The sequence below is a fragment of the Prenolepis imparis genome, unplaced genomic scaffold (assembly GCF_030444845.1).
Source record: "Prenolepis imparis isolate NDT839.2.m4 unplaced genomic scaffold, iyPreImpa1.0 SCAF_15, whole genome shotgun sequence".
NCBI lineage: Eukaryota > Metazoa > Arthropoda > Insecta > Hymenoptera > Formicidae > Prenolepis > Prenolepis imparis.
The window spans coordinates 4,614,304-4,629,322 of NW_028141173.1; the positions used below are offsets into that span (position 1 = coordinate 4,614,304).

A 15,019-nucleotide genomic window follows, 5' to 3' on the forward strand; every position below is an offset into this window, starting at 1 on the left:
TCGAATAATTCGATTTATTATTGCTATACTCAAAGAGAGCTTTATAAAAGGAGACTTTTATAAAATAATTTCTCTCGAATCAATCGCTAATTTTATTCAACAACCTTTGAAAATGTGAATGATGTATAATATATGTGTGCATTATTTTTAGGTAACAATAACAATTGCTTAAAACGAAAGCAAATTTAATTAAGAGAGAGGGAGAGAGAAATACCATACATAGAAATATACATACATACATATGTATAGCCACAGTGTCCGATATCATGTAACGTACAATATAATTCACGCAGCGAGAGAAGGATCATTTCGATTAATCAAGCTCCAATTATTAATAACGCTTCATCCGGTGCGGTTCTCGCGCCGGTTGATCTCTCGAATAAGGTCACGAGAACGGAATGCGAAATAAAGAGCCCTCTTTATTATCTGATCGTGTATATACGCGATAAGCCCGCTCTCTCTCTCTTTCTCTCTCTCTCGATTGGCCGATTACCTCGTGGTCTCGCATGTGCAATGGGCCTTAAACTCGCGATCTCGTGTGCGACAAAAGCATTTTGCGAACCCGACCGCGCTAGGGAAAAAACGAGATATCCTAAGATATCTTCGGGGGTCGCGATACTAAGTATAATTCTCTTCTGCGTTTCTAGAACCCTATATTCTCAACTCGAGAATCGGTTGCATCGAGAATCGAGATTTGTTCTTTTCGAGACAATTCTATATCTCACCCTCATTTTTGCTGTGTAATCAGTAATCAGTGAACAGAAATTACTTCTTCATATCCTAACGCATTTTATATAATTATAAATTTAATTGTATCTAATTAAACTGAACAATCTAAAGTGCAAGTTGGTCCCTAGCGCTAAGAGAAAGATATAGAATGATTGGTTTTTATCACTATTTATTTTCAATGCAAAAGATTTTATCTTTCACTAATACTCCTCTCTTCTATTATTTATTCAAGAACTCGTTGCTGAATATTTATTTAAAATGGGGTCGGAAGCCACGCGCGGAACTACACAGAAGGACCAAAGAAGTCCTGATCCCTCTACTCGGTTTTTTGCCTCGATATCGACTTTTAACGTCATCCTTGGCCGGCTATTTACGGCTTAAGATCGCATCGACCCTCGCGTCTTTACTTTGTTTACGTTGTGCGTCAGTTTTAAACCCGGAAGCACAGCAAGGAAACTACCGGCATATACGTCTGTCGAACTGGGTTAACACTAATACGATTTTCCGACTTAGCGAGCAGAAATCCGATTAGCCCTGAGAGTCGCCGATTTTTAAATCGCCTGTCCCGCGCGCGACTGATTATGACGGAAGTGTTTGCGGTTTCCCTCTTTAACTTCTGACCGAGTCGATCGTTCAAAGCATCTGTCAAAGTCAGCTGATCCCACTGCGATTTGCAAGTAATCACCTTCGCGCATCAGCCTTATCTCGCAACATCTTATTTCCTAAATATGAACATCGATTTGAATCGAGAAATGAGGATGTTTGAATTTATTGACACAGAACCTAGAAAGAGACGCGAGATATTAAATATAATTGTAAAATAAAATAGAAAATGTACCATAGTTCAATCAAAATTGTGTTGTATGTAGCTGTACGGGAGTTATGAATAAATTATTCAAATTTATATATAATTTGTGAGCTTAAAAAGGAGTTGATCGAATCTTCTAGTTATTTAAATTCTGAATCATTTTTATGTGATCCTAAATATGTACGTTTTGCAAGTAATTTGTTAATATAGCTCGCTCACTTATTTTATTTCTCGAAAGAAAAATAATGTTTTCCGTAATACCCATGTTGGAAATTTCACAAATAGCTTGTTGGATATAGCAAGACACAATTTTCGGCCGAAATAAAATATCATATAAAAAATTTTTTAAAATTTTCCGATAATGTTTCGCGACGCACGTCTGACACGCGCGTGACATTATCACTGTTTGTAGATTTATACCTATATAAATTCGTTGTATAATCGCAATATATGTTTTGCCATTTTTCGATAATGTATTCAAATATATTTTAAATATCTTCTGGAAAAAAAAAAAAAAAAAAAAAAGAGAGCGAGAGAGAAAGAGTAGAATATTACACATTTTACCATCGTGAAATCGATAATATTTGAACAGGCTGTTTGAATGTTTGATGGATTCGATGCCTCTTTTTAATATCATTTGGAACGAAAAGCTTTTTCGAAATTGCGAGGAATTAATTAAATATTAAGGAATGTTATTTGTATGAAAAAAGCGCGTGTATATTAATTGAAAAAGCGCTCAATTATCTTATTACTAATGTGTTTCCTTGAAAAATTATATAAATTGTTATATCACTCGAATTGATAATTAAGAATAATCTGGATGCCCCCCGTTTTCAACATTGTTAAGCTTTTTCAATTTTATTGTATTTATAACATTTATTTCGCAGCTTAAGTATAGACATATATACCATTATTTCTATACAGCTCGGAATGGTTTGACTTTGACAGTTCGTAAATGAGTTCTGTCCATTGGAACTCTGTTCGTTGGCAGCTTTTCTATCCTATAACAAAATTCTGCGAGTCTCCTGCCAGCGATGGCGCCCAACACGAGAGAGAATAATTTAATAATATTAATTTGATATATATTGATTTAATCGCATCCCTCAATCGAATCGTATCTCGTAATACACGTGATATATTTCTTCAAATTCCTAAAATCAATCCTTCCGACAGCGTCTATTCGATTTCTTACACAGTTGAAAAATTTGTGTTAAATTTAACAAATATCACATGTCCCAAACGGTCCACAGAAATTTTTGTGTTAATTTAACATAATACGGATATGTTAAATGATGACACGAATATTGTGTTAATATTTTAACATAAAATAAATGCAAACTTCAAGTAAACTTGAAATAAATTTTGTGTTAAATTAACATAGTTTTAATGTAAAAATTAACTAAAAAAATTGTTAATTTTACATTTTATCATCCCCACTTATATTATAAAGTAAAATTAACATTTTTTTCTGTAAATTTTAACAGATAAATCTTGTCACTAATAATATCGAACATATTTATTATGTAAAATTAAAAGTAAATACACATTGTGTTATTTTTACACTTATTTTCAGTTATTTTAATAATTTAACATTTGAGTTCAATTAACACAACAGCAATATGTTAATTTAACACATGAATGTGTTAAATATTTAACACACAAATTTTAACGGGAACCGTTTCTAACAAGAAAACACAAATTTTCCAACTGTGTACTCGATGGAAGTTTTGCGGAAATTTTTTCTGCAAATTATTTTTCAAAATGACATTGTTTTCTATTCGCGTAAAATTTGATATTATTTATTTGCGTCAGGTATACATGCGTAAAGTTTTTCTATAGGCGAGCGGAAGTTTTAAATGCGCAAGCTGCTTTCGTGAAAACCATTTACGCTGGGAATATTTTTCAAAATGCTCAGTGAAACGGCGAATTTTCATTAGCATTATATATGTATTATACGAATCGCGTGGATGCTATACTATTTTCGTCATTTCGATATATAATGCAGGAAATGAAAATAATTCGCGCAGCGCGGAGAATTCGCGAAACTCCTACTATTTATTTACACGCATATCAGCCCAAGTTGAATTTGTTTGATTTAATGAAAACCAAGGACTTCTGATTTGTTATATGTGCGTGTGTGCAATTTGTTTGCAATCTGCGAATGAAACAAAGAATGAACGGAAATGGAACGTGACGCGAATGAGTTTCTTTCCAACAACGATGCAATTAATTAACGAAAGTGTCTTTATTAAAGTCGATTAAAACTTTCAATTTCTTTATGATCCGTTACAGCGAGATCAATTCTCCTCGGAGAAGCTTCAATGAAATTATCTTGTTTTTTAAACTTTGCGATCATCTATAAACTCGTTTCTCCTTTAATTTCTTAATGTCATTTATTTCTCTGCGGGCTTTTTCAAAAAATAGCTACCGATCAATAAGAGGCAACCGAGTTACTGCACCGGAAAAATTAATATATATTTAAAAAATCAATATATTTATATCTCGGGAGTTTATAGAAATATATATTTGGTTGATAATAAAAGAATGCACATGTCGCGCAAATCATTATAATATTATATTAATTAATATAATATTATATATATAATTTTTTTTTATATATATAAAATATTATATATAATTATTATATATATAAAATATATATCTTTTTTGATATATGTAAAATATTTTAGCAATTATACTCATTAAAATCTGTCCTATTAAAATTAAAATTTGTCCTATTTTTCACAAGTTTCGCCTATAGATCGTTAATTTCCAAATTTATACTGGGGAAGCCTAAAGTGTGTATGTGTGTGTGTTTTCGATTAAATTTCACTTAGGGCTTCGCAACTTGACTTAGAGGGAGAGGCAATTATATAGGGGGAGAGGGAAGTTTGCGCACGCTTTAAATGAACAATCCAAACTTTCGCCATAGTCGATAACATACTTACAAGTGAACGACCCTCGGTTGAGAAGAACAAGTGTCCGAGGTTATAAATAAATATCGCGCGCGCATGTGTACGTGTGTATCTGCTTTGGATCGATCTTCACATTAAGCGACTTGAATGCCTGGTTCTCTGATCGTTGACAAATTCTTCGAGATCCCGCAGAGTGATGAAATATTTTCGAAATTCGAATCAAATGCGATTTTCCCCTTCTCGCGACCGAGTTATCATTGTCTGCCCATACGTCGATCATTATCACTTGTGCGTCATTTATGACATATGTGCGTACAAGCGTGAATTCGCGAAAATCGACTGGCAATCTCATCGAAATATCATTGGAATCGACTATCGTTGCGAATTGAGTGGCAACATTAGCAGGTTATTTTTGTTCACACGTGAATCTCTCGAGTCTTTATCGATCGATTCGCAAAACTCTTCTGAATTTTATTCCAAGATATTTCTCGCGTATTGTTTGTTCAAGATATTTCTCGCGTATTGTTTGTTCAAGGAGAAATGCAAGACATTGATATCTCTCGTGTTATAAAATAAAAAAGAAAGAATAAAATGTCGATTTTTATCGAATTACATTTTCAAGATATTATTTTGTCAGATATTATTTTGACAGATATTATTTTGATAGATTGATAGATTCTTTCTTTTCGTTATTGATTTAATGTACCTATTATTGAATATATATTTCAAATAAATTGAAAATCGCGAAAAGGCATAAAATTAAGAAAAATCCTCGAAATTTTTATATATTAATTATTATTCTTAAATAAAATGAAACAATCTTTAGAGGCCTTAACAAGATTATTTTATTTTGTTGATAAAATTTATTAGATAAACATAATAAATTTTATCAACATAAAATAGTCTCGTTAAGACCTTTAAAGATTGTTTCATTACACATTTTATTTATAAAACGAGCTTAATTTTATCATTAAATTTATTATTATTTTGAAGTATTCTGAATATATTTCAAATTAGTACTTATTGTTTGGATCTCAGTATTGTTCTAGAATACACATTACAGGAATGATATTTTATTTTATTAATTAATTGGCTATTGTTTTGCATTTATAATACATTATTGATTTTTTGGTTTGTATTACCGATTCTATTATTGTTAAAAGTTTTTAATAAGATATTTGATTTCTACTGACATTTTGTGTCTTGCAAGATATCTAACAAGCTATTTGCGAGATTTGTAGTGTAATCGCGGATGAAGGCGATGGTCGAGGGTCAACAACCGTTTCTGTTAGACGATGTTAATCCTTAATCGAAATATTCGGGGCATTCGTGCTCGCAGGGCGTATCCGTCCGGACACGTCAGGTCCATTCCACTTAACTTAAATTCGCAGATAAAGGCGTCATGATTATGATAAATGCGAGTTCGGAATTTTAGGCAGCGCTTCTAGTTAATCTTTGGACGGACTCGCCGCGGAGGAATTTTATCTTGTCGTATCCGAGAGGCCGAACATAAACCGATTTAAGCATTTCCCTCGCTCGTAATGTGGTATCCTGCTAAATTACAAGTTACACGAAGCTCCCGAGAGCCGGGATGTTAAATATCGCGGCAAGTTCTTAATCTCCCGATACTCACGCGATTGTATAACGTAAACCGATTTTTGCGTTCCAATTTTGTCCTGCCTTTGGGATTTGAATATTAATCGGACGGCTTTTAACCCTTCTGTCAATGCATTATTTTTCAGCAATGTATGGGTACCAACTGCATATTTTTGACATATTGTACTGCGATAATTTTTTTATAGCAGCTATGCTGGACATCAAACATTATTTTAGGAAGTTTCCGAATACAAAGGGCCTTTGTATTTCGTTTCGGGCAGAGAAAAGTTTGTTCGCCAGTAAAAACCCCCGATATAATAATATAGAATAATATAATAAAGAATAGTATAATAAAGAATAATATAATAAGTGTAATAAAGAATAACTATATAATAAATATATATAATAAATAATACATTTTTAATATTTAAAGTTGGATACTCCTGTTCATTGACAGAAGGGTTAAATGAAAGAGTTTCAGGAATTAGATGCGATTATTTTGCATCGAGAATATTTTTTCAGAATACTTTCTTTCGTCGGAAATTATTTGTATAAAAAAGAAAAACGCTTCGAAAAAAATCTCTATTATTGACCTGAAAGATTGATAGATAGATTCATCTATAAGATACGACGAGAAAAAATTTCTTTGTGTGTTGTATCGAGATCGGAATTTCGGAAGTTATATGACGCGAAATGTTTCATGTTTCCACACGCTCGTTAGTCGTATTACTTGATTAAGAGTTAATTAGAACGTGCACACGTGTTGGAGCGTCCCGTAGCTCTTACAAGCGACCTCGTGCAAGTTTGTAATTACGCATGTAATGGAATGCCTCGCGCTACCATAAATTGCTACTCGCGGAACGAACAGAAATCTGGTTACAACTGGCACTTACATCATTCGCGATATTTCTTCCTTCCCATTTGCCCCTCGCTTATCTCTTCGTGTCGTGATTTTTTTAACGAAAGGATCTAAATTCTTTATGAATCGCGTTTATATATTTATAAATAATCCAAGACTTCAAATATTATTGAACAGACCAGTTTTGTTAAAATCTACGTTCTTCGTTCAAATTGCATGAACTTCCAGCTGCGCAACGCTAATTTATTAAATAAATTACATCATGGGAAATACTGGAAATAATAATTCTAGATAATTCTAGATTTGTTGTTTCACGTGAAAAATTGTAGATTAATTTCTGTTACATTTCGCAGAAGAATAATACCGAATAAATAAATAAATATATACATAATATAGTATATAATATATATATTTGCATAAAAATTAGCAGAAATTATTTGCATAAATGTAATAATTATTTCAATATGACATATATATTACGAATGCGGAATTATGTCATCATAAAACGATATGGCCGAATGTGCTAAAGGGTTGATCATCGCGAGATGAAACAGTGTGCTGCCCTTAGATGCCATCGAGCGTCATCATCGGGCCATCAATTAGTAATCGAATGTAATATATGCGGACGTGAAGTGCGCGACAACGACGGACATAATATACGATAATTTATTCCGTGGAGATTTCGCGGTCTGGCGGATTAGAGATGGGACGATAAGACGTCCCGACGTTTGCGAGGATAACAACACGATGGTGTCTCGAATTAACATACAGTGCGGCTCCATGATGCGAGCTGACGCGTCTCCGCGTCCACCAATCATAATTATTATTCACGAGCTCAATTAGTGTGTCACGCCGTTAACGAGGTTTGGCCGCCAACCGACCCTGTCGAGCTATAGCCTCGATTTAACAATGTCGCGGCAGCGGCTTTGATAATTAATTAATTCGTCGTTAAGCCGCGATGTTCCCTTACAAATTGTCCGGCCGGCACTTTTATTCTTACCGCCGCTGCGCAACAAGAATGAAGTCTTAATCTCGCCCCATTCATCATATCGTCCATTGTGGACGGTTAATTCCGTGATCACAAGAACGCGCGGTTCTACAATAATAAATTATTTGTTTGTTTATTTATATACGAGAAAATATATTTATTTATTTATATACGAGAGAAAAGGATCCTTTAGTACAAATGATACTTTATTACAGTTACTAACATCAGCAAAAGACGCGAAATAAGATACTGAAAAAAGAATATGAGGACAATAATCTAACAAATTACAATAAAGAAAAAGAAAATCTAACGAAGATAATGAACGTTTAAAAAGACCTGAGAGACATGAAATCACGAGTTTTTGTTCATTAATAAGGATACTCGATATAATAATATAATAATTTAATAATTAAAGATAATAAATAATAACCATAATAAATTATAAGTTAATAAATTATTATAATTTATAATAGTATAGAATATTAATATATATAATAGTATAATATATATAAATAATAATAATAATATCCTCGAATAGGATCAATAATGTACTGCGATAAATAATGAGATAAAAGTTTCTCGCGAAGTAAACCAATATCCATCGCTAAATAATACAATGTTGAAAAAAATTTGAAATGTGAATGTTGAGACTTAAGCAAAAATAAGAGTAAAATTCTCTAATATAAAAAGCCCGCACATAATATTGAGATGCGTATGTTATCTGAGAGAATAATTTTCTTGTATATGATATTTCGCGTTATAATTTCAGCAATTTCAATATAATAAAGCAAGAATGTACTCACTTCGCATCTCGCGGTATCTTGACGCGTCTTCCATCCCGTTGTAGGCTTCTCGTTTCCCTCTTCTCGTTTTCCTTCTCCCTTGAGATTTTTCTCAGCAACACATGCCACGATTATCGCCCGATGAAATCGGCTTTCACGAGATGCGTCGATCCTCTTCAAGCACGGTAACAGATAGCATGATGCACTCGATTATCTGAAAAAGCGCGTACCAGATTGTCCTTATCTTTCGATATTACCGCGACAAAAGTGTCTCGATGTGACGAGAGATCTCGAGTGCAACGGGGTGGCATCTAATTGCAAGTTTGTCGAATACCAGTCGAATTATCGAATCGCGGAGCGACGTCGCGAATTCGACACACGAACTCGTCGACCATCTCCTAGTCGAGAAATAGAGAGATAGCGAAGAGATCCAGATTATCGAGATCGCGTTCCAGCGAGGCAGCCTTTCCGTTTAATCTGTCAGCAGATTCGGGGGGCATTAATACGATATTGGAAAGGGAATTATTTCTCTTTTCAGGGTGGTTTCCTTCCGCTGGGAATCCCGCTGGAATTAAGCGGTTTTATCCTCTCCGCGTTTATTATTCCCACTCTTTTTATTTCTATTATCTCGCGAGAGCCTCGCGAGAGCGGATGTGTAGCCGGAAAGGAGAGACTTCTTTCTCTCCTCTCGCGAGAATTGTTATTACAAGTTTCTCGAAACGTGGAAAAGATATCTCCGTCGAGAGAATTTCGCGGTGATATTGCGATATAAGAGTACACGCTTTCACGTTTCGTGAATTTGCGCGCGGTTGGTATATTATCTCCTCGTATTAAGACCCTCGAGATTATTTGCTATATCCTCTCAGGATCCTCTTTTTCTCACGAAATTGTCCAATTCATATTTCAACATTTTTTTTTACACCTTATATCGTCCCATTCGTATCCTCGTTTGGTTCGAAAATTAAGTATCACTATATTTATTCAATTTTTTGCGTGGCGAAACTTAGCATCGCTTCTTATTGCTCGGGGATTCCGTATTTTTTTTCAATTTGTCTTTTCCATTACCCTCTTCTCATTACGTCTATATTCGCGTTGTATTTTATACGGAATTATATTACCGTGAACGCAATTTAAATTTCGACGCGATTCGATATATCGGCGCCACTCGATTCTGCTTCGACCCGCCGCCTCTTCCCTTTGGCTCGATTTTGAATTTAATCGGCGCGTGATCGATCGCGATTATCCCCGTGCTCGATTCCCCTCTTCTCTTCGTCAAGTGTTCTCGATGCTCGCTCGTAATGCTCGCAACGCTCGCGCGTTCCCTTAATGCCCTTAATGCGTGCAGTCACGGAGGTGCGTGCCCCGTCGTACAGCGATTATCGTCGTAAGCTAGCGTATACAAGGAACGGAAGGAGTCTTACGGCTGATCAAAAATGTCTTTCTCCACTTCGACCGTCTTTTTATATTTTATTTTTTCTCTCTTCGATTCTCTCGTGGCCCGATCAAAAACCGATTCGATCGATTATCCCCTCTCGCAAATATAGAGATCCTCTTGGAAAGATTCGCGAAAATCACGGTGATGGAGGAAATCTTTGACTCTCAATCGGATGCACTTTGAACCGAATCGCACCGTCGATCGATCGTTTGTATTCGTTGTGCGCTATGGAATTGTCTCGAGCAAGAACAAACGTTTTTTTTTTTTTTTCCTCGGAACGCGAGATTTCGCACAGTTCGTGTCAAGGGTTCGTCGACCGGCTTTCGATCGACCTTCCGGCACGAAACGAGCGCGATACACTACACACGAATGCCGCGCGCTGACTGAACTGAGGTTGACTGCGCGGCCCCCCCGAGTTTTCACGCCGATTTCAGCCGTCACGTGATGCGGCTGCCCCGACGACGATGCGACGTCGCGTGGCGTCCCGACGCGCATAGGACGGCCCTCTCTCACCTGTATCATCCCCCAAGAAGCCACCCCTAACGCGATCGATACATTTATCGTCGATGTGAGCATCGATTCCAGCTGTTTTATGGAAAAATTATTAATACTTAGATATCTGTTAGCCTTTCTTTACAAAATTGTAGGTTTAAAAAAATCCCTTGCAACACAAACATATGGTTTAAATATCAAGTGTATTTTTAATTAATTTTTTAATTGATAATTTAATTGTCTGACATATCTGAAAGTAGGATTTCAAAACTTTATACATGATTCTCTCATCTGTATCATCCCTGAAGAAGCCAGCCCTAACGCGATCGATACATTTATCGTCGATGTGAGCATCGATTCCAGCTGTTTTATGGAAAAATTATTAATACTTGGATATCTGTTAGCCTCTCTTTACAAAATTGTAGGTTTAAAAAAATCCCTTGCAACACAAACATATGGTTTAAATATCAAGTATGTTTTAATTAATTTTTTAATTGATAAACAAATTAATTTAATTGTCTGACACTCTGACATATCTGAAAGTAGGATTTCAAAGCTTTATACATGATTCTCTCACCTGTATCATCCCCGAAGAAGCCAGCTCTAAACGCGATTGATACGTTTATCGTCGATGTGAGCATCGACTTCAGTTGTTTTATGGAAAAATTATTAATACTTTGATATCTGTTATCCTTTCTTTACAAAATTGTAGGTTTAAAAAATCCCTTGCAATCTACACATGATATAAATATCAGTTTAATTGTATTTATTTTAATTAACTTTTAATTTAATTGATAAACAAATTAATTTAATTGTCTGACATATCTGAAGGTAGGATTTCAAAACTAAAATTTATACATGATTCTCTCACCTGTATCATCCCCAAAAAAGCCAGCTCTAACGTGATTGATACATTTATCATCGATGTAAGCATTGATGGACTTTCGATTCCTTAAGCTGTTTTATTAATGTGCAAAGAAATAAAATATTTTGATATTTCTTATTTCATAAAATTGTAACACATTATAAATACCAATTTAATTATATTTACTTTAATTTATTTTTAATTAATTTAATTGTACATATCTGAAGATATAATTTCAAAACTGAGATTTATACGTGGCTCTTTCACCTGTATCATCCCTCAAAAAATCAGCCCTAACACGATTGATACATTTATCGTCGATGCAAGCATTTGACTTTAGATTCCAGCTGTTTTATGAAAGAATTATTAATATACGAAGAAATAAAATACTTCGCTATTTATTCTTATCTTTTCTGTATAAAATATTGTAGGTTTATAAATTCCTTTGCACGCACAAGGAATTTTTACAATTATATATGATATAAATAACAATTTAATTATACTATAACTAACTTCTAATTCAATTGAGAAATAAATTAATTTAATTATACATCTGAAGATATATAGGATCTCAAATTTACTGAAATTTATACATGGCTCACTTGACGTGAAAGCAGTATAATATGTTGCGATGTTAATTTACATATTATTCGCGCTTTCTGCGTTTAGAAGGTCGTCGGGTCAGGTCTGTCATATCAAACTATAACAAGCGACATTATGCACGTGCTACTTACTGGACGATTGATGCAAATGTAAAACCAAACTTGTTAACTAGCCGTCGGGTTAACGTGTGTAAGCTTCACCGCGCTCTGAAAACTCGTAGGAAATGTCCGTTAGAAAATCCACAGAGAGCGAGATCAGAGCACGAGTAATCGTAGCAACGATGTGTTCAGTCATTCGACTCGGAAATGGAAAGGCCGGGAAGTAGACACGCAATAGACGAATCGTTCCGCGTCGAATCACGTATCGCGTGCGAATCCTTGACTTTTAATTTTCGATCACGACTTGCCTCGAAGCATCTCGTTTGACGATGAATTTCGGCGTTTTTTAAAAATTTAAGTTGAAAGAAAATTTAGATATTTTGAATTAACACGCAGCGCAATTTTCAAAAATTTTTAACAAAAGTATTTTTTAGAAATCTTATAGAAATAATAGAGAATTGACTGTGAAAACTCTTTATATTCTGTATTCCTCGATCGACCCCTATAAAATTGTTTAATTAAAGTATCTCTATTAATTTTTTTTATCAGGACTTTAATTTCAGCGTGAAAGAAGATGCGTGTAACAATGAATATAATTTCGACGTTTTTAAGAAATTAGAATTGAAAGAAAATTTAGAGATTTTGAATTAACACGCTGCGATTTTTTAAAATTTGTAACAAAATATATTTTTTAGAAATCTTATAAAAGTGATAGAGGATCAACTGTGAAAACTCTTTACGGTCCACATTTCTCGATTGAGTCAAGTTCCTCCTTAAACTTATTTAATTAAATTATCTTTGTATTAATTTTATTGATCGGAAATCTAATTTCTGCGCGAGCGAAGATTCATCTAACAATAAACGTAATTTCGGCGTTTTTAAGAAATTGGAATTGAAAGAAAATTTAGAGATTTCGGATTAACACGCTGCAATTTTTAAAAATCTGTAAGAAAGTATTTATTTTAGAAATCTCTTATAAAAGTGATAGAGGATCAACTGTGAAAACTCTTTACGGTCCACATTTCTCGATCGAGTCAAGTTCCTCCTTAAACTTATTTAATTAAATTATCTTTGTATTAATTTTATTGATCGGAAATCTAATTTCTGCGCGAGCGAAGATTCATCTAACAATGAACGTAATTTCAGCGTTTTTAAGAAATTAGAATTGAAAGAAAATTTAGAGATTTCGGATTAACACGCTGCGATTTTTGAAAATCTGTAACAAAGTATTTTTTTTAGAAATCTTATAAAAGTGATAGAAGATCAACTATGAAAACTCTTTACAGTCCACATTTCTCGATCGAGTCAAGTTCCTCCTTAAACTTATTTAATTAAATTATCTTTGTATTAATTTTTTTGATCGGAAATCTAATTTCTGCGCGAGCGAAGATTCATCTAACAATGAATATAATTTCGGCGTTTTTAAGAAATTGGAATTGAAAGAAAATTTAGAGATTTCGGATTAACACGCTGCAATTTTTAAAAATCTGTAAGAAAGTATTTTTTTTAGAAATCTCTTATAAAAGTGATAGAGAATCAACTGTGAAAACTCTTTACGGTCCACATTTCTCGATCGAGTCAAGTTCCCCCTTAAACTTATTTAATTAAATTATCTTTGTATTAATTTTTTTGATCGGAAATCTAATTTCTGCGCGAGAGAAGATTGCACGGCGTGGGATCGAGTTGCGGTTATTAATGGAAATAATTAATAGCTGCTCTATCGCGTACGGATAATGCCGCTGCTTCACGATGGCAAATTACACCGGAATGCGTTCTGTGTGCGAGAGATTACTGCATCCGCTTCGGGATGAAAATCGAACTTAATCAAATCTGTATTGTGCGGTGGATATATTATTACGAAACCAGAGCGATATCCCACGCTTCGGGATTTCGGTTACATACATTCATCGTCCCGTCTCCGAAATTCAGCGAAATTTTTTTGAGCGAGAGATAGCTCGACTCTCGCATATCGTTCTTTTAAATCTCGATTGATCCCGTGTCCCGTAACTTCTGTCGAATGTTAAAGAGAAAGCTCGAAACCAGTCTCGTTTTTTTCCCTTTTTTTTGTGTCATGTATTTTTGATACGAGAGACTCGCGGAGAGAAAAACGAGTCGGTGAAGAGCGCGAAATAAGGCGAAAATTTAAAAGCAGAAAAAATGCAATTACCGACACACTGTGTACTGTGATATTATATAAATCTAGCTATTATATTCTTATTATATCCCTCCGCTCCCACACGTGTTCGCATATCTCTCTCCTGATTTAGAAACTACTGCCTTTAATGACCTGTGCGTGTTGTTGACGTAAGTAAAGTACGTAAGATCTCGTAATAATTCTTTGTCGAGCAATTTATTACGTCGTATATCGTAAGGCTGATACACATTTTCTATTTCAGTAGAAATTTCTGTCGTAACAACCATTACAGGCGAATAAAAAATAATTCTTGCCATAAAAAAGAATAAAACTTTAGCTTAAAGAACAATAGATTCTAATTCTGTTAATCTCCCTCGTTAGAAACTTAATTTGATGATTATCATATTGACAGACTTTACGATTGACATAAATTTTTTTCCCAAATAAAGAAGCAAGTTCTTAAGGAAATCTTACTTCGTTTAAATTCAAATGAAATTTATGATAATTTTAAATCGCGATTTATTTTACAAGATTGCAAAGTTTCGGAAGAAATACACATTGGTTGATTAAAATCTCTCTCTCTCTCGAGATTTCGAGATGAAGAGACAATATGTTTATTTCATTAATAAAGCTCAAAATTAAGTCTAGACATACTTGGCCTTTGATAAATGCAGCATGAATACGATCGTCAGGAGTCGCCTGGGATGCGCAAAAG

At 34.3% G+C, this 15,019-nt stretch overlaps 2 protein-coding genes across 9 annotated transcripts in view; one reads left to right on the forward strand and one right to left on the reverse strand.

Annotated features, from left to right (window-relative positions):
- LOC145946134 (adenylate cyclase type 6) overlaps positions 1 to 10,483 on the reverse strand; it is a 97,613-nt gene extending 87,130 nt beyond the window's left edge. For all 3 annotated transcript variants that reach the window (XM_083055594.1, XM_083055593.1, XM_083055595.1), the window contains exon 1: positions 8,699 to 10,483. The gene's annotated coding sequence lies outside the window, so the exon portion shown is untranslated. The remainder of the gene's footprint in view (positions 1 to 8,698) is intronic.
- Positions 1 to 15,019, forward strand: part of LOC145946138 (uncharacterized) — a 165,467-nt gene that overhangs the window by 126,414 nt on the left and 24,034 nt on the right. The gene's annotated exons all lie outside the window — the stretch shown is intronic.